Here is a 23,854-nt window from a genome sequence, read left to right as displayed (position 1 = left end):
CTGACAGGAACAAGTTTCGGCAGTGTCACTGAAAGGCAAGGCTTCCTTTGAGTCCCCGGCCGTGGTTTTATGCTCGTGACACCAAGGGCAGATAGAGTTTTGCTGAAAGAAGAGTGCTTTTTGGAGCATTGCTTATTTGGTTTGGGGCACTAATATAAACTGTGCTGGCAAATCCTTTCTCCTGTAGGCAAAGGTTAAGTAGTCCATTGATTTAATTGGCTTAAAGTTAAGTAGGTGTCTACAAGATTAGAGCCCGAGAGCAGCCCTTCATTTCAAGCTGGCTTCCTTCTTCCTCTGACATCACAAAAATCGTCTGGGAGTTTTTTCCCCTCAGCTTTGAAACTTCAACGTTATCTTTCGTCAGCATCTCAAAAGTTGGCAGAAAGATGCAAAGCCAGGGTTTTTTATGATATTTTCATCTCCCTCTGGCTTCGTTGCTCATGCAGCTTCACAAGCAGCAGAAGACACATTTGTCCTGCACCACGACCACATCTGAGGGAGCTCAAGGAGCAGCTCGGCTTTTTAGACTCAGCTCGGTATTTTAAAGGCTGAATTCACAGTGTTCAACCCATTTTTGTGCTGTTTTCCCAGGTTTTTTAGGCTGGCTACAGAGAGAACTCTGGGGAAATCTGAGATATAAAATGGGCAGAGTGTCCCAGGCTCTTTGAGATCCTTCTCCCTGGAGGAGCAGCCACCATCCCATGATTTCCACGTGGAAAAACTGAAGGTTTGAGCAACTCTTTACCGTAAAGAGCCTCCCAGTCCAGTGATTCCTCCCATAATCATCACCCACCCACCCAAATCAGTATTTTGGGAGTGGGAGCACCACCGTGGGTGTGTGGAGCATCAGTGCTGGAAAGCACAAAGGTTGAAGCAGAAATCAAAATCCGAAAGATGAGGGAAAATGACTTTAAAGGGTCTTTTGTGTCATTTTTACCTATTTGAGTCTGTGCCTCATCTCTGTCAAAAACCTCTGGAATCAAAAACCTCCCAGCATCATCTCCAAATGCAGGGAACCAGGAACTGGGAGACATCTGCTTCAAGTTGGAAGGAAATTATTTTACAAAACCCTCTCCTTCTTTCTATTTTTGGTAATTTCTTAATACTCCAGAAGCCTGTTGGATTATGAATGTTTATTACAGATGTTTGCAATGCATACCTGGCTCCCTGGGGCACGTTTAGTATTCATATATTAGATTATATGATTAAATCTTTATTGGAGACATCTTCTAGTGCAATTTTCCATTGCAGGGTGTTTGGAAGAGCAGCTGAACGTGAATTTAGGGCTTCAAAGATACTTCCTTGTTCTTCACTGTCCTGTTTAGGACAGAAATATTGCATGAAGAAACAGGTGGGAATCTCCTTCTTCTCTCCACAGGTAGCACCACTCTCTCCAAAGGGAGTGCCGAGGACACTTCATGGGGGTGAAAACAATTCCGTCCAAGATTCCCACTGAAATCAGGGCACTTTAATTTATCCCCCTGTGCTACAAACTCTTCAGAATGGGAACAGAGTTTCCTTTCTCTTTCCACAACCCTCCCCCAGAAGAAAATGCTGGGTTTTTCTCTCTCTTAAACACACACTTTCAGTAAATGTAATAAATGAAAAGATAAAATGGAGAGGTCTGGAAGAAAACACAGATTAGGTTTTGACAGATATTGAGATGTTAAAGATGCAGATTAATGTAGCTTGGTATTGGGATCTCAGATGGGTTGGTTTGGGGTTGGTATTGGGATCTCAGATGGGTTTGGGTTGGGGTTGGTATTGGGATCTCAGATGGGTTTGGGTTGGGTTGGGGTTGGTATTGGGATCTCAGATGGGTTGGGCTGATTTGGGGTTGGTATTGGGATCTCAGATGGGTTGGGCTGATTTGGGGTTGGTATTGGGATCTCAGATGGGTTGGGCTGATTTGGGGTTGGTATTGGGATCTCAGATGGGTTGGGTTGGGGTTGGTATTGGGATCTCAGATGGGTTGGGCTGATTTGGGGTTGGTATTGGGATCTCAGATGGGTTGGGTTGGGGTTGGTATTGGGATCTCAGATGGATTGGGTTGGGGTTGGTATTGGGATCTCAGATGGATTGGGTTGGAAGGAACCAAACTCCAATTCCACAGCTCCGCTGTGGGCAGTGACACCTGCCAGGAGCTCCATCCCAGCTGATGGTTGGCGTTTATGGTCCTGAAGGCCTTTTCCCACCTGGAGGACGCCAGGTGCAGCTGTGAGGGTCCGTGGAGTGCAGGATGTGCTCTGGGTACATTCCTCATTGCCATTTGGCAAACCCTGGGACTGGCAGTGCCTGCAGTCACGTAGGGTGGGATTTCACTGCCAAAAAGAACGGGAGCTTTAATTGAAAGCTGCAGATCCCTTAATGCAGAAATTACCCATTAAACAAGATAAGAGCAGAGCAATCCCCGCTGGAATGAGAGCTGGATGTTTGTGTAAACACTCAGATCTGAGCTGGGTCCCGCTGCTGGCTGGGCTGCGGGATGGAGACTCCACTTTCCCCTTTCAGCTGGCACTTTGAAGGGCTCTGCTAATTGCTTATCTCCTTCTCTTATCTGCTCACCTCCCCCAGCCACGCTCTGCCTCTCTCTGTGTGTTGGTTCAAGGGGTTTTCAACTGTGAAAGGCCTGCAAAGTGCAAAGCCTGACAGAGACAGGTTCAAAAAAAGCAGAATAAACACCCCCAGGGGTTGTCTTTTACCTGTTTCCTCAGCTGATTATCTGGGAACAATCGGACTGCACCGTGCTTTCTTTGGATCTGGCAGTGCCCTTACGGAGTTCCAGGAGAATGCGAAATGAGCATGGATCGTGTTGGAGCAGGCAGAGGCTGCTCGGGATGGCTGGGGAGCTGTGCTCAGGATTTCCCCCCTTCCCGGGCAAGGGGGTCATAAATCCATCATTCAATAATTTAATACATGGCCAACCATTGGACCACGTGGATCTCCCCGGAAAAGCCATGGAAACATGGAATGTTTGGGTGGGAAGGGACCTTAAAACCCATCCAGTGCCATGGGCAGGGACACCTCCAACTATCCCAGGTTGCTCCAACCCGGCCTTGGACATTTTAACACTCTGGACAGACTGATTCCATTTTGTTCCTTGTGTGAAAAGAGAAAATTCTTGGATCTCAAAATAGTTGGGAATAATCCAGCCTAAGAGTGTCCAGTTATTCCAGGCTAAATACAAATTCCAGGGCAGCTCCAGGATGGAATTTTACTTTGTCCTTTACTCGCTGCATCTCCCCATTTCATCTCTAACCAGAAGAGAGCAGCCATCCCACCAGCCTGGGGATTTAAAGGAATAAGCTTGGATTGGCTTTGGAGCAGACAAGCAAAGCTGGAGCACTGAGGGAGAAATGAATTTAAATGCTTTTTGTGTTTATTTGACTTAAGCAAGTCCATTTTCCCTGCACCAACCCACGGGTGCTTCCAGAGCCTGGAGAAGTCAGACTTCCTGAGCCATTCCTGTGACAGGCACTCGCTGCATCAGACAAAATAAATTAACAAAAATTTAATTAGTTTGTAGCATTCCTGTCAAAACTGACAACTCAGACATGGGGAAAAGATCATGTTTTTCCCTGGGGATCATTTTTTATTCCTTTCTTCGCTCTCTGTCTGAGGGGGAACACGAAGTCGCAGAGCTATTTTTGGGTTTTACATGGCCCACTGCTTCCTGTGCTGTGGGAGGGTTCAGGAGTGAGGCCATAAAGGAGCTCAATTTCCTTCTCTCCCTTTAGGACTGTGGATATGGACCCTCTGCTTATTTACATTCTCCCTGACAAGCTTTTCCCTGACTGAGCCATTTTCCTGTAATCCCCACTGGATCTCTGACATGGGTTTCCATCACAGAACGTCCTTTCAAAGGAGTATGTCTTGGTTCTGGCCTAACTCCGTGGATGTAAACACAAGTATGGGTATCTTAGGAGTTTCTCAGGGAAGCATGGAATAACCCAGATGAATTTCCTACAGCCGTGAAGAATTCCCCTCGGAAAAAAACCCCAAAATATCACTCAGAGCCAGAATTTATTAAAAACATGTTCACATCTTCCACTTCCAAAGCCCTTTCCCACCTCCTGCCGAACTCAGGCCAGTTGTTAATTGTGGGGACAATTGCTGGATGTCACAAACAGCGAAGTACCAGCTCAATGTCCCAAACCCAGACCTGCGGGATGTCTTGCACAGAGGATGTAATTCCAGAGGAATTCCTACATCCTGGGCTGGCACAGAGCGGGGGAAGGTGTTGTGGTTGGAGTAGCTGCGTGCTGGAATCGCTCAGTAATGATTTTGGGCCTTGAAAGCAGCTACTAATTACTTTAATTAAACAATTATCCAGGAGATCAAATAAATAGCAAATAATAAATCTTGCAGGTTGGGAGTACCATGCATTTTGCTCAGATAAGCATCAGTGAAATATAATAGAGTTGAGTGTTACTGTTAATTTTGACTTGGGGCTTACAAATCACAGCTCCCCCGAGCTGTGCAAGATCCAGGTGAAGCAAGAAATCCAATTAAACCTTTTCAATTCTTGTTTTCCAAAGAAAATCGTGCCTTTGGTTTTCATCTCCCCCCCTTGGTGGGGTGGGGGAAGGTCTGTCTGGGATGTCAGCGGCTCCCCCTGGCTCTGCTGGACCAGCAAACCCCTCATCAGGGGAAAAAAATAGAGTTTAATTAATTGTGTGAGGGATTTCTGTGGTGTTTCGTGCTGTTGGTAGCTCACCTCCTCAGGCAATCCTCTCCTCACTCACGTGTGGCCAAGAGGAATCAGGAGAGGATTCCACACTGGGTGTGGAATGAGGGAGGGAGACAAAACACGGGAATGCTCCCCTCAAGAGCAAACTTCAGGAGCTTCACACAATGATTTACCCCAAAAGGGAGGCCCCAAATGTCTGCTTTTGCCTCAAGTGCCCAATGCCATTTTTTGGGCCACTCTGGCAGCACCACCCCCCTTCCCACCCCTGCCCAGGTGTGGAGCTTGCAAGGTCACAGAACAGAACTGCCGCATTAAAACTTAATTAATTCCATGCATCTTATTAAATAAATAATAATCCGTGGGCCCTGAGTGTTTCTTACAGCCCAGGATTGGATTAATTCCTGGATCTGGGCCAGCAGCTTCCCACTCTGCCCAGCTGAGGCACAAAGGAGAGCGTTTCCAAGTCAGTAACCAGGGGGTGATTTGTGGCATGTCAGGAATATCCAGGGAAAAATGATGGTGCCGGAGACCCTGGAGAAGGGAAATCCATCTTCTGCTTGGGAAGAGGTGAATAACTCTTGGAAATCCAACACATTTTACCTTCCCCCCGCTTGGTTCCACAGCCAGTTCCAAGGTGGAAGATTAGTAGTTTGCAACTGAAAGAATTCCATGTAAAATAATAAAGGGAACAGATTTCCAGGAGCAGAAATGATACCAAAACTGAGCCACTGCCCCACTCTGTCCTCCACTGAGGGAACATTTACTCAGCAATTAGGTTGGAATGGCAAAACTTTCAAGGCAGCACTGGGCAGAAAGTCAAAATCTACATTTTAAGGAGATATTTTAAGTCCCCTACACTGCACAGGAGCCTGAGTGATTTTTCTTTCCAACACAAGTGATCTTTCTTTCTAACACAAGACTTTGTCTTCCTACAGATGCACAAGGAGGAAAGGAGATAAATGCAGGCATCCCATAAAGCTCATTTAATTCAGCTTCTCTGAATTTCCCACCTGAATCTCAGAGATGGATGGTACAGCATCACTACCAGGTGCTCCCTCTAAAATTTAAAAAAGGCCTTAAAAAGGCTTTGAGATTCATTACATTCCTTGAATTAAAGACTTGAGGGGAAACAAATAAGTGGATACTTTAAGTAAAACCAAAAAAGCAGCAATCAGGAGCACAGTAATTGGTTTGCAAGTTTAAACACCCGTTTGAAGGATTCTCCTACTGCGGCATCAGTGATTTTCCACGGAATCTCAGAATGGTTTGGGTTGGGGGGGGATCTCAAAGCTCCTCCCATCCTTTGCCATGGGCAGGGACACCTTCCACTACCCCAGGTTGCTCCAAGGTGGCCTTGGACACTTCCAGGGATGATAATGTGCAATTCAGGAGGATGTTCAATGGTTCAATGCTGCTCATTCCATGGAATATTTTACCTGGCAGAGCATCCAAACCCCTGCATGTGCCTCTGTGCCGTGCTCAGGTCACCTCCCTTAGGGACTGTCCCGTGCCAGGAGCCTCCTTGTGCTCAGGAAGGGGCCGACTCTCATCAGGTTTGCCCTACGCTTTGTTTCTTGCAAATTTAATGCAAATACAGCAAGAACAAGGAGACAAGAACAAGGGCCCAGCTGCTCTGGGGCTGCTCCCTGCACTGAGGGCAAGACAGGACCTTGGCCTGGGACAGAGGAGCTACTCCTGGGAGATGAGCTGTGCAAAGAAAGAGGAACGTGAGGAGCTGAGAAGTCTCTTTGTAACTCCTCAGCTTCCCTTGAAGCAGGAATATTGACAGAACCAGCTCTGCACAGTGCTGAAATCTGGGAGTTTGAAGTGCTGGAAAGAACTGGGGTTTTAATGAAAAATAAAATAAGCTTTGAAGAGAGTGTGAAAACCCCAGGATACGGAGAGTAGGTGGCAAAGTGAGCTCCAGAGCAGGGACACGGCTGCAGGTCCCCATCCCCTCCCCAGTCCTCGTTTATCCCGGCTCTGCAGCAAATGCAGGACCGGAGAGGGAAGGAGGGGGGGGGTGCACTGCCATGAAAGCTTCCCCCATCCTTTTTTCTCCTTTCTCTAATGCTGCCCCTGATATATTAAGCTGCATTCCAGCCAGCTTCAAGGACATGTTTCTGAATCCCATTCAAGATGCTGACAGCCCCTGAAGGTGTGAGAGGAAACATGCCCTCAGATGGACTGCATTTATTCGTCTGCTTAGACCTTTAATCTGACATGTTTAGCAAAGCCTCTGCAGCGGCTGCTGAGAACGTTTCAGGAGAAGAAAGGAGGAGAAGCAGGATTCAGGTGTTGCCTCTGGAGGTTGTTGTGGTGTTGGTGGGGCAGGCTCCAAACCTGACAAGAAGAAAGTGGTGCCAGCCAAGGAATGGGGTTCTGTGGTGCTGCTGGGCTGGGCAGGACTCTCTGGCTCGGCTGGTGCCCACCTTGGGGGCTAAAACTGGTTTTACTGGTCTTTTACTGGTCTTTTACTGGTCTTTTACTGGACTGTTTGGCCACGTGGAACCCCAAGGATGCCCACAAACTCCTTCAAATCCTTTATTGCAAATGGTCCCAGGTCTACTCTTGAATCCATTCCATTCTTGAGGGCCACAGAGCCCAACTTCCCATCCTGACCCAAAACAGAACTCCAACGGAATTACTTTGTGCACATCATGAGCTTAGACTTGAGCCAGATGGACTTGAGGCAGATAAGGGCTCCCGTCCTTGCTCTGCGCAGGAATTGCTGAAATCCTGCCCACTTTGAGGAGAGGTCTGCTGATTTCCACCAGCAGGACAAGGGCAGCTTTCCAGTCCTGGTTTTAATCCATCAGAGATCTCCTGCAAACAGCTGCCTTTTATTTCTTTCTTTCATTTTTTTTTCTAATTTTATTTCTCTAATTAGGACTAACTCACTATCTTTCTCTTTTTTATTTTTTTCTTCTGTGGATAGAATCTATATTTGCTGTGTCCTGGAGAAGTCCCAGTTATTCCTATTTCATTTACATCAACATCACTCAAGACTTAGTCACCAGCCTTAAATGATGTTGACTTAACATGGGTTTAAATAGAATAAAAAATGACTCATCACTGTGTGAGCGATTTCTGAAGCTGAGCAAAGGGGAGAAAGTGGAACAGCTTAATCCTTAACTTCTTCAAATCCTTCTTTTCTCTCTCCTGCTAAAACGGGAGGAGGGAATTCCCTGTGGTGCTGAAACTGTGATGATGGGAAAAAGGGGTCACTTTGCAAAATACAAAATAAAAGGCAACTTTAATCACCATGATAAAATTCTCCTTAAAAACACTCAGCTCTGCCCTGAGAGCCCTGCTGCAGCACATTCATCATCGCAGGGTCCTTGAGCTGCGTTAAATTGTAAAATTGTATTTGCAATTGTGGTTACAAATTCCGTGGGGGACAATGCTGATGGCACAGCAGTGGGGACACAAAACAGTTTAGAGTGGGCTCAGCTCTGCTGCGTTTTGGAGTAGATTTTAAAATCCCTAACTGCTGCAAAATCCTGTGCTTAAATAATTTTAAACCCTGGCCCAAGGAGCTGAGGGCCCAGCAGTGGGGATCCAAGGACTTGGGGCAGTTCGGAGGGGGCAGTTCAGCCCTTCACCAGGTCTGCTGCATTTCGGAGCAGGTTTTAAAAAGGGTAAAGAAAATCCCAAACTCCTGCAAAATCCTGTGCCTAAATAACTTTAAAGCCTGAACAAGGAGCTGAAGGCCCAGCAATGGGGATACAAGGACTTGGGGCAGTTTGGAGGGGCCCGAGGCCTTCACTCAGGTCTGCTGCATTTTTAAAAGGGAAAAAAAGCAGGTTTTAAAAGGAGGTTTTAAAAGGAAAAAATCCCAAACTCCTGCAAAATCCTGTGCCTAAATAAAGCCTGGCTCAAGGAGCTGATGGGCCTGGCAGTGGGGGCACAAGGATTTGGGGCAATTTGGAGGGGGCAGTTCCGAGGGGGCTCAGGCCTTCACCAGATCTGCTGCATTTTGGAGCAGGTTTTAAAAGGAAAAAATGTCCCTAACTCCTGCAAAATCCCGTGCCTAAATAATTTAAAAACCTGGCCCCAGGGAGCCCACAGCGTCCCTGCCATGGTGCCACAGCTTCTGTGGGGGCAGAAAGGGCTGGGGGGTGCTCAGACTTGTGGCCATCGTGGCACAGAGACCTCCAGGCCCTGCCCAGGGAGGGACGGGAGCTGCAGCCCCTCTGAACACGGAGCTCCGCACGGAGCTTGGTGGCAAATCCTTCCCAGGGGCTGGAATTTGGCAGCCAAAGCCAAATCCACATTACCCAAGAGCAGCCACTTCAGCTCCTAATGACGCCCAGGCCTCAGATCTGCACTTTGCTCCTTTCTGTGGAGTAGAAAGAGCAGATCAGAGGACACCCCCCAAGCCTTTGAGGAGCATCCAGCTCGGGTTTTAGAGCCCAATGACTTCACTGCGAGCGTCGCTCGCCACTCTCGACGTCTGGAATAAAGAGACAGAAAAAAAAGCACCTTTGGAGCCTTTAAGACTAATTAAGAAGTGCATCAAAAGAAAAAAAAAATGAGAGAAAGAGAGAGAGAGAGAGAGAGAAAGATACGTTTGGCTGACTGTGAATGAATCTTATAAAATGGAAATGGGAAACATGTGCAAACACTTTAAATATTTTTGCCCCTGCAAGATACTTGAAGACTTCCCTTGTAAAACAAATAGGGAACAAAATAAAACCAGGTTTCCTTCAGTCAGCACATAATCATTTTCATGTTAATTTTTATCTTGTTAACCCAAAAATCTATTAGAAGAAAATTATCTGCCTGAAATCTGGCTTGTGACTCACGCTAAGTGGTTCTGATATTTTGAGAAAATAAATCTTTACACTGTTTACACAAGTCTATCTGAAATTACAGTGTGTAAAAGAAATAATGGTTTCGGGTGACCATAGGTGACAAATGATCAGGCTTCTGATGTTATTCCCCTTGGCCTTGTCTGCAGAGGAGTTTTTTCCTTTTCTTTTAATCCCTGCTTGTTGTGACAATGGCAAACTATGCCCAGAGCCAAATGCAAAACTAACTGAAGTCATTCAACAGCAAAATAATCGTGCTGTGGATTCTGCCCAGGTGCTGAATGGTCAGATCCAGCCATAATTAAAATGGGCAGAAGATTAATTTAATTACAGATCTGTCCTTAATTGTGAGAAGCCTCCCTGCTTTTCATGCCAAGTTGTGCTACCCAAAGGTTTGGATTTTAGAAAAGATCATTTGCACACACAGGGCAAGATGGTTTTGAATGGAATCATGGAATCATAGAATCATAGAATCAAAGAATCACAGATTTATGGAATCATGGAATCACAGAAACACAGAATACTGGAAGGACCCACAAGGATGATCCAAGTCCATCTCCTGGCCCTCCACTCCAATGTTTCATAGTTGTCACCTTAATTCTTCATTTTCTCAACAGGCCCACTGGTTGCCATTAAAAGGAGAATTAAAGTTCTTTCAGGATTTAAACATTCCTATTTCTCCTCACAGATACCACCAGTCTCCACACATTCCTTGTGTCATTCCCAAAATACGGTACAATAATAATAATAATTCAACATCTGTGGCTAATCCTCCAAGCCAAAGGCTATAATTAATTCTAACCCCTTTCTTCTGCTTGAATTTCAGCAGCATAAAATAACACGTAGAAGGAGATGTTCAATAGTGAGAAATCTGGATAAATACACAGAAGTTCATTAATAAGAACAAGTGGTGTGTTTTGGCTGGAAAACATCTTTTTGGGGTGAAGAGAAGGAAGCAAATGAAAGGAAACCTGGGCATTTTATTCCAGGATTTGAATGTTCCATATTCTGCCCTGAGTTGTTTTATTAGCTAAAGCTCTGGGAGGACAATTATTGAGTGGTTTCTATTGAAGTTGTTACTTAAATTCTGTTAAATTCATAGTGGGCAGCTTGGAAACTCTGCCTTGGGTACTGGGATTCCTGAGGAGGGCACGGACTGCAGGCAAAAGCTGCTTTTTAGCAGCTTTGTGTTATTTTGCAAATTGATTCGGTTTCAGCTCTACCAGTTATCAAAACCTTTACAGCTGAGTTTTGCTTTCTAAAGGGAATAGAATCCTTCCCACCCCGCTTTGCAAAGTTCATTCCCGTGCCAGGTTTTCCATCCTCTGGTTTTGAGTCTGGCTAACTTCATAAATAAAAAATAAACAGACAAATGCCTCTCCTTGAGGCTGAAATCCTGGGAAGGGCAGCCAGTCCCAGCATCCACCTGGAGGGATTGATGGATTCTGTCTTTATCCAGACTGGCAAGGCAACACATTGGCACAGACTGGCAGGAAGAAATGTTGGGAATAAATATTTGAATGGTACCTTGGAATTCCCAGTAGGATCAGAAAAGCAGGAAGGGCTTTTGCCTGTAGGTGAGGGACAGCTGGGATGGGACTGGAGGGGTGAAGAGGAGCTGCCCACCAGTGGAGCTCAGGCTTGGAGCCTGAATTCCTTCGGGAATTTTCTCCTCTGTTTAAAATCTGAGCCGTGGCTGGGCACCCTGGAGCTGTTTAACAGGAATCACCCAGGTGCTTCCCCTCCTCCCAGGTGAGATAGGGCAGAATCCCAAAGGAAAGCCCAGCCGGTGCCTTTGCTGGTCAGGGATTTCCACTGCAGAGCTCTGGATTAAAGCAGAGCCATGAATCCAACGCTTCCTTCCCATGTGCACTTCCCATCCCCTGTCCCGAACTTTGGGTGATCCATGGATGGCCCTGGGAGTGACACAGCAGAGGGGACGGCTCAGCATCTTCCGAGGGCTGAGCAAGGAGCTGGATTCCAGTGGCAGGAGGGGAGGAAGAACCATTTGTTGGAAATCAGCTCCAAAGACTGCAGAGTTCCGAGGTGACGGGATTTGTTCTGTGGCACTGAGCAACATCCCAGCCCAGCAGGGCCAGGCAGGCTGAGGTCGATGCCCAGCCCATTCTGGGATGGGCTCCACGGCATTTCTGGGCTGTTTGCAACAGGAGAACTTCCCAGGAATGCTGGGGGTGAGCTGCCCACCCAGGCCACAGCGATAATTGGGTTTGGTTTGAGATGCAGATCTCCCACCACAACAAGCAGCGCTCCCAGCTGGGCAGCTGGCACCGAAAACAGCTCCAGGAAATCCAATCCCATTCAGCAGGGGGAAAGGATTTCTGTTGGGAAAGCAGGGAGAAGCTGCTCCTGCCCTGAAGAGCTGCCTTTCCATCCCTCCACAGGTACCTGCTGGGGTTGTTCCTTCCAGGTGCTTGAGGATTTAAAATACACAAGAATTTCAGAGAAAGGAAAACCCAGGCTGAGCCCCACCACAAGATCAGCCACAGAATTATACCCTGTGCTTCCTGCAGCAAGCAGAATTTGCTCCTCTGTTACCCAAAAACGACACAGCTGAGCTCCGTGGCTTGAAGTTAACATCACTTGGAAACATGAGGAGGAATGATTTAAGGATTTTAGCAGTGAATTGCAGTGATTCTGTTAAAAAGTGTCTTGGTGGCTGTTAAAACATTTTAAAATTCCGTGGAATTTCTTTAATTCCAAGCCTATCTCATTATCTTCATGCTCACATCTAATAATCCAGATTCTTGTCTGTGGATGTGAATTTGAGATTATTAAATCATCATGAAACACATATTAAGCCCCATGAAACAGTCTTAAAATGGGGCAAACTAGAAAAGTTATTAATTCATTAAATGACCAGAATATACATTATTCAAACAGAGCCCAGAACATGAGAGATGATAGAAAAGTCTAGAATTTAGCTAATTTAGGGAGAACAGTGTGGGTTGAACAGCATTTCTGGTGAGAGAGAATTCTGTGTGTGTTTTTGTCTTAATTTAGGACAAGCTCTTTAATTTAGGACAAACTCCGCTTGGTTGTGTTGATGACCATGAAGTTCAGAAAACAAAGGCCTGGCAGAAAGAGAACTTTTGCAGGAAATTCTGCTCTAAAAGACCTTCCTTGGTGGGATTAAAAGCCCCAGAGCTCTGTAATTAATGTCACCACAGCCACTGCTGTTGATGGACCCTGGGGACCACCCACAGGTGAGGCTGTTCCCACATTCCACCTGCTGGGGAAAGGTGTTTTTCCAATTGTTTTTTCCCCTAAAAGAATGGCAGGCCTGGGGTTATCTCAGCCCCAGTGCCACCAGCCAAATAAAGCACGGACTGGCTGCCAGCTGCTCCCCAGGGATTAATAACATGGCAAGATTTACAGGGAAGTCAGCTCGAGCTGCTTTCCAAAAAACATGAATCAAAGCCATTATATTGTCCTGGATAGACGTCATTAGTAAATGGATCTGATGGGTTTCTGGCAGGAGGACACCTCTGAAGCCAGATAGGCCGGGATGTGTTTTACTGGAGCTGTGAGGGGAAGGGAAAGGAGGATGTGAAGCACATGGAGTGAACATTAAACCCCTCTTAAAATGGCTCTGCTGAAGTTAATGATGTTTTACAGCTTTGCAGCAGGCACTGAGCTGTGGAAATCAAAGGCACTGGGACGTCAGGGAGCCTCTCTAGAGCCGGAATGGCCCCTTCTCTATCAGTATCTTTCCTTCTTTTTGGTTTTCCCTGGAGATTCGTAGGGTTCAGGAATGTTGGTTCCTCAGTGTTGCCTTCTATTTTTTATGGCCCTGGGGCTGGACTAGATAATCTTTAAGGTCCCTTCCTGCACAAACCATTTCATGAGTCCGTGAACCCTTCTGTGAATATTTTTAAAGAGCCTAAAGATGCTCTTCTAGGGCTGAACCCTCCCAAATTCGTATAATAAAAGGAAACAGTTTGATTTGTAGAGATAAAATTAAAGATAGGAAATAATTTGAACAAAAATTAAAGATAGGAAATAATTTGAACATTATTTTACCCAGGCTCATGAAAAGCACTTTTCATCCCCACAGCTGCAAAACCCAACCGATTGCCCAGGTTTAGCTGAGCAATGGTGACATCATTGCAGGGATTTTTTTAAGATCCAAGCAATTATTGTCTGCTGGAGATGGGGCTGGCACCGAATTCCTGTCAAGCAGAGCTCGAGTGCTGCAGGGAAACCACATCTTTGGAAGGGTTGCTTGTTTGTGTTGTTTTGGGGTTTGTTTTTCTGCATTTGCCTGCTCCTTGTCCATATAAATACGCTGCTGCTGCACCTCGGATTGTTTTCTAAGAAAATAAAGCACAAAGTTCTTCTCTGGAGGGGCTTGGCCTGGATCTTGCGGATAAACCAGGCAGCAGGTCCAGGCACATCCAGGATGTCTCTGTGTGGTTCAAACAACCCCAAACCACAGCGGTTACCTCAAGGTTTGAGTCAGGAAAGATCCTCACCTTCACTGGAGGGGTGGCAGCTGATCTGCTGGAATTACTGAAGGTCTGATGAGCTGAGAGAATAAAGCTGTTACTGAAAGATTAGTTAAGGTTAGGGAAAAGAGAGCGGATCATCTGCAGAGCGGATTGGGTCTGGGTAATTTCTGTACACACATTCTGTGTTTAAAGGACTAAGAGTAAGAACTAGAAAGAGTCATGGAATTGTGGAATGGTTTCGGTTGGAAGGGACCTTAAAAATCATCCAGTTCCACGGGCAGGGACAACTTCCACCATCCCAGGTTGCTCCAAGCCCTGTCTGACCTGGCCCTGGAAACTTCCAGGGATGCTGCAGCCTCAGCTTCTCTGTGCCAGGGCCTCCCCACCCTCACAGGGGAGAAGGTGAAGGCCGAGACAGAAGAACTGTGGTCCAAGACCAAGAAAAGCAAATACTCCAATGTTTTGTTCAGGGAGGGCGAGCCAATCCTTTTGAAACAGCACACTGGAGCCGGAATCACTTGGATCCTTTGGAAAAATCTAATTGCATTTTGATACACAAAGATCATTAAACATGGAGGTGGTGGATAAAGAAGAATAGAAAGTAACATTCTCCTTAAAATTCAGAAATAACACAAACTTCATGGAATGAACACACTGAGCGGTCCCAGGAAGACACCTCTGAGTGCTTGGATTGGGTAGAAATTAATCTGGATGAAAATAAGAGCAATCCAGCAGCAAAACCATCCCTGACAGGCTAATAAACAGTTCTAATGAGATCTGTTATTACCTGCTATTTTGTCATGTTCTGGCATGCAGTCCCAAGTCTAATGTTTCTAAATGCTGTCATAAATTTTTTCAACCTAATCTGCTCCTAAAAATTTCAGCTCATGTCTCTCCTGCTTCACAGTAAATTACAGTCAGTGTTGAAGCCTGTGAGGGAATCTAAACCTCTCTCAGAAAACCCCAGAACACCGAACCTGGTCTTTGCCCATCCCACAGGTTGCTGTGACTGTGAAGTTTTATGAAGATCTCTTCAGCTGGACGTGTCAGGCATCTGATTTTGCATAAAGTATACACAGAAAATCACACAACGGATCCAAAATTACCTATTTGGTGCCCAGAGAGGGGAAAAAAGCTGCAATAACCTGTGCCTGGCAGCACTTAGACCCTGGCATTATCAACTGTGTCCTCTCCTCTGCTGTAGAAAAAACCCTCCAGGTAACGTCTCTCCTGTCCTGCCACTGCTGGTGCAAGCAGCTGTGCCCAAGTTTTGGGTAGAAAACCCCATTTCTGGCAGTTCTTGCCATTTGCAGCAGAGGTGTGGCCATGGCATTGTCCTTGAGGGCATCTGCACCTGCTTTAGAGGGAAAGGAAAGAGCATAGGTGTCCTGGACATTCCCTTGCCATTTATTATTAATCCATCCATGGATTTTTGGGCACGGGGGATGTGCCCTGGAGGATCCCAGGGTGGTGATGCCCTTCAGGTGAGTTCAGCACAGGAGGCAGCTCCCTGTTCCATGGTTTTGCTTTTCCACGGCAGAATCCAGCCAGGGTGTTCTGTTCAGACTTGCCCTGCAGGAATTGCAGAACAGCTCCACTTATTCCACTGGATTTGCTCTTAATTTTTTAATGGAAAGCAGTATCTGCAGGACTTTGATGGATGAAGAGGGTTGAGAATCTCTCACTGACCCAGAAAACGGTGGGAATACTCAAATTGCAGCATTCTGCATTGGGTGTTTTGTACACCTCAACACCTTCCTGCTGCACATGTGCTGGGAGAAGAGCACTGAAAGGCTGGGAAACTCAGAGGGAAAAGGGCAATGAAAGAGATCTGAGAGAATCCTGAGTGATCCAATTTAGAGTCTGATCCAGATGTGCTGACACAGCACATGGGTCATGTTATCATGTGGGGAATGACAAAGAATTTTGGGTAGTTAAGCCCCTGAAATAACGCTCCAGGCAAGTGGTGATGCTCTAAAAAACTACCAGAGACTGCGAAGCACTAAAATTATCCAATGATTCTGAATTCTGCTGGCTTGGGTCAATGGCTTTGCTCCAGCACCCCCAAAACCAGGCCCCCAATGCTGTTCAGGGCAGGAGCTGGAAGGTTTGTGAGTCCCTGTCCTGCATCCCGGGGACACACAGAGGGTGGAGGGGAGCTGCTGTTCAGCACAACGTGAGGGATGTCACCCACTGGAAAAAGAACCAGAATTCAAAATTCTCTGTGAATTGCGCGATGTTAAAAACCTTATCACTGCCATGCAAGCAAATAAAGGCATTGGGAACACATTTTTGGGCATAAGAAGCTTTTAAACTTTTTTTTTCCTGTAATATATAAATCTGCACAAGTGTTGTCACTCCCACAGTCCAAACAGTTCATTCAAAGACTGAGAGCAGTTTCAGTTTTCCACCAAGGTCAGGACAACTTTGCTGTGCCCTGACAATCCCCGAGCAGGTAATACTTCTAATGCTTTATTAACACAGCCTGGGGTCAATAAACACTTTGTACTGCCCTCCTCCCATATCTCCCGACGTAATTCCCCAATCCTAACGCCTAAAGACCGGAGGGATTCCCAGACCCAAGCCAGGGAAAGCTCAGCAGTTCAGCTCCATTTCAGCTCCTTCTAAGGCCACCGTGGCTGCCACCTTGATAAATGCAGTTGTTACTAGGAAAGAACAAAATCCTTTAATCATTTGCAAACATTAAATTCCATCATGTCTGGCCCGTAAATGTGAAGTCCACTTTCCAGGAAGGATTTACCAAAGCTGATACCTTGTGCTGGCAGAACGTTCACTGTACATTTAGCAAAACGATTTCTCGGGGGAGGTTTTTTGATCCATTCAGCTCCAAACCTACAACCGTGCCCTAATTTGCCCCGAGTGGCTGCAGCTGAATGTTGTCATCTGTCCCTAATAAGGGCTTTGTTTGTCCCGGGCTTATCCCGGGATAGTTAAGGCTGCAAAAAAACCCAAAAAAAAACCCAACAAAAAAAAAGTGACTCGAGCTCCAAGTCTGTTCTCCCTCCTCATGCAGCCTCCAAAGCCTGACGTCTGTGCTGGTTTCTCAGAGGCAACATTCAACATCTGGTGCCGAACCAGTGGGGTCAAATAATGTTCTCACCATTTAGCGTAATTAACTCCAACCGCCCGTCTGCTGCGCGGCCCCGCCGCAGCCAACACAAGCAAAGGCGGGCCAAGGCGAAATTTCTGCTCATTATTAAACCCAAATCTAAGCACTTGTCTGTCTGTAAAAACAGAGCAAAGGGAGGAAAACTGAAACCAGCGAACAGGGTCTGAGGTTTCAATAAATGTCAGAGAGCGTCAAGTCTGTTTGGATTGCAAATTATTGCTGGCTGATGGTCTATTATTTTACAACTGGCGATTGCTGTCAGGAGGTGGGGAGGGGGTGGAGGGAGAGGGTGCTCGAATCCCAGCCAGAGGGGAACAGAAGTTGCAAAATACTGTGACAATCGTTTAAAAAAAAAAATACCAATGTCACTTTAATGTTGGCTAAATTTAGAGTTTTCATCAAGAATCTCTTCGAAGAGTAACGAGGGCTTTGATGGATGTCCCATCATCAAGGACGGGTTGGATGGGGCTTGGAGCACCCTGGGGTAGTGGAAGGTGTCCCTGCCCATGGCAGGGGGTGCGACTGGATGGGCTTTAAGGTCCCTTCCAACCCAAAGCATTCCATGATTGCAAGTCACCCTGGGATGGGAACCACCCCCAGTCCCTCCCTGCCATCCCTGCCTCTGCTTCCAGCCACCATTCCCCGGAGAATTAAGACAACTGCACAACCGTGAGCATGCAGGGTGAAAAAGGCCACCCCACCCTCCTGCTGGGCTGAAGGTGAGCTCGTATCTTGCCAAACAGAGATAAGAGAACTTTGAAATGGTTCTTAAATTTTTTTGGTAAATGAGTTAAAATACAAAGGGGTGGCTGCTTCTTGAAATCACTTGAAATGTCCGGTTGGGAGAGGACACCTTATACAATCCCAGAACCCCAGAATGGTTTGGGTTGGAAAGGACGTTAAATCCCATCCCATCCCACCCCCTGCCATGGGCAGGGACACCTTCCACCATCCCAGGCTGCTCCAAGCCCTGTCCAGCCTGGCCTTGGGCACTTCCAGGGATCCAAGGGCAGCCACCAACAAATCTTGATGGATTTGACTCCCACTGACCACAAATGCAGAGGATCAGACCCAGTCTGTGAGGAGGAGGGAGATGGTGAGGGATGAGCTGTGGGAAAAGCACACATCAGCAGATGGACAAATGTCCCCAGCCACAGCGAGGCCAAGACAGCAAAGTGCTCACTGCCCCGAAGAAGGGGACATTGGCCTAATTCCACAAAAATCTTCCAGTTGCTAAAACCTGTTGGTTTTGGACTCTACCAAACAGCCCAGCTGAGGCTTCTGACACGGGGAAAAGTAAATGAATCCGTACCATGTGCAAAACAATCAATGAAAACATCCTGCAGTTAATGGGGGGAAAACATTTCCCCCAACAACACTGATTCCAGATCCAAATTTCTCAGCCAGCTTTTTTGGAAGAAAACCAAGCCATTGAACAGAACTTTACAACTCAACACAGGCCGGGGAGCTTTGAAATCTGTGAAGGGATGAAATGCAGGGAGATGTTTTTACATGGAAAACATGGTAGCTCTAGATCAATATGTGAGGTGGGCTCTAATAATCTGCAATTTTATAAAGCGAGAATAAGTCTTTACAGCCCACCTATTTCTCTTTTTTTAAAATTTCTTTTCAGCAGTGCAAAGTGAAGAATTCAAGTTTGAAGACAAGAAGGCTTTAAACGAAATATAAATATTCAAAACACGGCTGTTTGGTGCTGTATGGAAAAGTAAATTCTATTTTTTTTCTATTTTTCTCTCCCTAAATTAAACCTGTGTTTTGCAAAGCAAAAGAAAAAAAGAATGGATTCATGGTTACAAAAGAGTGGTTATGCTCTCCTGTGCCCAGCACCTCCTCCTCTCTCCCTCACACGCACACAGCCACTGGTAATAAAACTGTAACTTATGATTTCGCACCAATAATATCCCAAGAAGGGTGCCTCGATTTTCCCCTGGAGCAAAGGAAAGACGCCAAAACAATCAACGTCTCTCTTGTGCAGAGCTGAGCTTGGGCTCCACTTGGACTCCGCTCTGCGTCCCCCCTGAGCCTGTGGAATATTCTTTACCTGCCAAACTCCTCAGCCCCGAACGCGAGGGTGACCCTGGAGCTTTTTTTGGCCCCTCTCAAAGCCAGGGGAGAAACGGGAGGAACGTGGATCACCCAAAGGTTTCTCCTCCACTTCTCCTCCACCAACCCAACAGGAGCTGCCAGGCAGAGTTGATCGATATTTTCCCAGTGCAACAACTTTTCTGCTGTGGAATCCAAAGGTTCTAAAGATACGTTTTAATTTTTCTGGTTTTTGTAAAAAATTATCACAATTCCTGGTTTCTGGAAGCAGGAACATTTTGCTGTCCCCTCACTTGCTCTGACTGTAGAGTACAATGACTTTGGATTTTATCAAGGGGAACTTCTCTTTCTCATCAATCTCTGACTTTGGTCAGCTCGCACAGAACTGGAAAATACTCCTGGGATGGGAAATCTTGGGAACACACGCTCCAGGAGTTGCTGTACACATGGCAGGGGGTATGCTCCACGCTTTGGAGGGATTCCTGGTTATCCACACTGCAACACCAGGCACTGCCCAGGGAAGAGGAGATGTGCTCTTTGTAATGCACAGTAATTAAATCAGCTCTAATCAACCACAGCATCTCTTTGGGAAGCATCCATGAGTGAAAGGCTCCCTTTTTTTTTTTTTTTTTTTAGTACGAGTTTTTCTCATTAGTTACACCAAAGCTGCATTTAATTCTTGTCTTGGCTGAACTAAACTCAGATGCACAGAGAGGGCTGAGAATAAACTTTAACTCTTACATTTGGAACTGCCCCTGGAAAGCTGAGTATCAACATAATCCCAGTCAGACCCCCTGTGACCAAACATGCACTTATAGAAAGAGTAAACAGCCAAACCTCCTCGAGCTGCTTTGGCCCCAGCCCTGCTCCTTCCCTTTGGCACTTGTTCCCTTGGAATGATGGATTAACAACTCCCAATTTCGGCAGTTTCTTCTCCCCCCTCCCTGTATTGGGATTCAGTGTTTGGGTGTAATTAGTTTCTAATTGCTGCGTCCAAACCATGGGAGTTGAGGGGTGGATATCCATGGACGTCTCAGCTCTCCTCAGGCAGGAGGGAGAGAATTTCCTCGGGAAGAGAGGCTGACCATGCTTAATGAGCAGTTCTGGCCTGACAAATGGTTGTGTGAAACACTTCCTCCCTCTCCATGTGCTCCCTGCGTGTCTGGGAGTGCCAAGCTCTTCACTTTTGGATTAAGTATCACACACTCTACAATTATTTTGTCTCCTTGTCAGATGCTCACTGTGGAAAGCAGCCGCTGGCTTTGTTCCTCACCCGGGTGGTGTTAATGGGCTGCTCAGTCACCCCAGACACGCAGAACAATCAGGGATTTCTCAGCTTTAGGGAGAAAACCAATTTTTCCCCCCTGTAAGTGCCAACGTGGACACCCAGAACTCTCAGCTCCATCCCAGATTTCAGGATTTTAGAATAGAAACACAGAATGGTTTGGGTTGGAAGGGACCTTAAAATTATCTCATCCCACCCCTGCCACGGGCAGGGACACCTTCCACTATCCCAGGTTGCTCCAAGCCCTGTCCAGCCTGGCCTGGGACACTTCCTTGGGCGCTTCTGATGCATCTAAATTTATCTGCACCCCTTTGCAGCCTGAATCTCTGGTGAACTCTGCCCACAATTGGCTGCTGTGGTGCTGGACTGCTCAGAGCCCAGGAAATACGAGGATCCTCAGTGACCCTCCACCACCCTCATGGGTGCAACTCAGGAGATTCTGTGCGCCCAGGACTGGGTGAAAACCTTAAGAGAAGAAGTCTTCACACCACATTTTACAGCTGAAAAATTTGAAAATAAAAGTTCAGTGAATTCCCATTGAAATGTGACCCCAGAATTGCACCAGCCTCAATAAATCTCATTCTCCTTGGCTAAAATACCCTCAGAATAGTTCTCCAGCTTTAACCAGGCACATCTATTCATCGGCCTCACCCAGATGAGAAAAACACTGGGAAAGAACATCCCTTTTATTGGACCTTCAAAACATTTCCCAGCCAAAAATTTCGTCCAAACTGGGGCTTAACATTTAGAAGTCGGACTTGGCATTTTAAGAGCTGGTCGATACAAAGCTCGGGACAAACCAAAAAAAAAAGAGATTGTTGAACAAAACCTGAGCTGAGCCCATGATGGATGGACCCTTTCTTTGGTCTCATTCAGCACTGAAACCACCCGTTGGGTTGGCCACCCCGAGCTCAAATATTATTTAATGCTGGCGTAAAAAGAAAATAATAATTCTGCAGTGTGAGTGTTCCACAGCGCGGCTTCCAATTCACCTCTGGCCTTCCAGGCTCTGGGCAATGATTCATTTTCCTCCTGACAGGAGGGGTACAACGTTCTCAGGACTTCTTGGGTGGAAGAAAGCTTGTAGGAAGCAAATCCACAGCGAGCCATTAAACTTGATGAGGATTAATCCCCTCCCTCACTGGCTTCATGTCCAAAATGCATCGATCGCTTGGAGAATTGAGCTTAAGTCCCCAGCTGGGAGCAGAGCTGTGATCTGGGGGTTTTGGGGAGCATGTATGAACGACCTCACTAATGGTGGAACAAACCCCAGTGCTCTGGGCTTGGGGAGTCCCACTCCAGCAATAACAGATTGTAAAAGATCAAGTTTCAGCACAATTAGCTCCTGGCTGCAGTTTATTACCCCATCGGAGATTTAAAACATGATTTTTTTTCCCCCCCCTACTGCATTCCAACAATACTTAAGTGTCTGGAGCTGACACTGTAAAACAATAATAGAGTGACAAATATCTGTCTCTCTGAAGACAAACCCAGTGGCCGGGCTTGTTTGGAGACAGTAAATTGTAAGACATGCTTTCAAATGGTCTTTTCTCCTTCTTCTCGCAGGTTACAGAGCTGACTGGAAGTGGTTTTGGTGTCTTGTTTGGTTTGTACCGTTTGTTGGGGTTTCAGGATGGCTGAAGCTTCTGAAGGACAAGGCCCAAGGGCTGAAGGAAGAAATTCCTGTTATTTCCAGCAGAACTGAAGGACAATGCCCAATGCCTCAATGTGAAAAAGAACTCAGTGGATTAAATTCTTCTCTGCAGATGTGCAGTGCTTCCCAGTGGATGTCAGGAGTCCCTGGATGTCCCCTGGGATGACAGAAACTCTCTAGGATCAGTCTCATCTATTTGATTCATCCAGGCTTTGCAGAAAGCCTTTAGCAGAGGAAATAACTGAATGGAGATGATTATGAAAGATCTCAGAGGTTCAAACGCTTCTCAAAACCACTTCTCTAATCAAACACCTTCTAAACCAGCTTCTGATTAAAACAACCAAACCAAAATCCAAAAAAACCTGGGTTTTGCTGGAAAAAACCTGGGTTTTGCTCCCCAAGAAGGGACTGGGAAGTCCCTGGTAAGCTCAGTTTTGGTGAGTGTGAAGAAGCTGGGCAGCAAACTGGGCTCATGGCACATCAATCCATGGAACAGGAGGGGCCTCCAGGCCAGATTGCAGGCCAGGATTTTTGGGATAAACATGGCTGTGTTTGCGGTGTTTGCACATGGAGCTGAGGCACCACCAGGTCTTTATGTCACACACGCTCCCCATGCACACCCTGTCCTGTTCTGCAGGGACACAGGGAGTGATCCAGGACCTGCAGGGCCTTCCCAGAGGGGCTTTGTGGGGAGCTCAGGTTTCTTGGGGGAATCCTTGTGCCACAGCCAGTGAATAAAAGAGGTGCTGGGAATACGGTCTTTGGACCCAAATTTCTTCTCATCATTGCAATTATCTGTCAGACTGAGCTATCCAGCGTCCCCCCAAGCAGACAGACCTCTGCTGTCTGTTGGCTCTGCTTCCAAGCCATGTTTGTCCCAGGCCTCTCCAGCCCCAGTGTAAAATCCCCGGGGGTGGATCTGCACTTGGCCTCTCCTTGCAGCGGCACCACTGGTGGTGGCAGAGCTGAGGTTTCCTCATTGCTGAGCACCTTCATGAGCTCAGAAATGAGGAGAAAGTGTTTCCTGAAGCCTTGAATTCCCCAAGAGACCAAAGTGTGCCAGGCAGGTCCCTCAGAGCAGCTCTTTGAGCCTCCCCTCTGCCAGAACACACAGGAGACTGAACAACAAAGCCTGAACTATGGGACAAAGTTCCAGCAACATTGCTATAACGTTGTACTTAAACCCACTGCAGTGTGGAGCATCCGTACCGCTGAAGCCAAGCTGTGTCATTCCTACAGTTTGGGACATGAAGAGCACTCCAGCAGTTTCACTTCCTTGGGCTGGATGGAACCCATTGGAACAGCGTTTTCAGGACACCACGAGCAGGAATATATTTGGGGACATCTTGCTCTGCTGGTTTTTAATAAGAACACCCTGCAAGCAGCCCTGCAGCTTCCAAAGCACTGTGCCAAGAGTGAGCAAGAGAAATGAAAGCACACGGGGGGGAAAAAGGGAGAGTTGGGAGCTGTCAGGGCTGATCTGGGATAGTTTCCATGGATTGGAAGTGAGCAGCATCGTGCGTTTTGCAAAACACGGAGTCGCAATTACGGGAGCAAATCGTAGCGATCAGAGCGAGTATGAAACTTCCCAGCGCCACAACAAACAGCAGGGCAGAGTTATTTCCATTTAATTAAAGTCCTGTTTACTCAGAGCCCGATGTTTCAGCCCTAAGCAGAGCTGCAGGACCCCATCTGCCCCATTGCTCTGGGTGTTGTGTGAAGCTGTGCAGTCAAGGTGTCACAAGAGC

The sequence above is a fragment of the Coloeus monedula genome (assembly GCF_965178545.1).
Source record: "Coloeus monedula genome assembly, chromosome: 19".
Lineage (NCBI taxonomy): Eukaryota > Metazoa > Chordata > Aves > Passeriformes > Corvidae > Coloeus > Coloeus monedula.
This window is presented reverse-complemented; position numbering follows the sequence as displayed.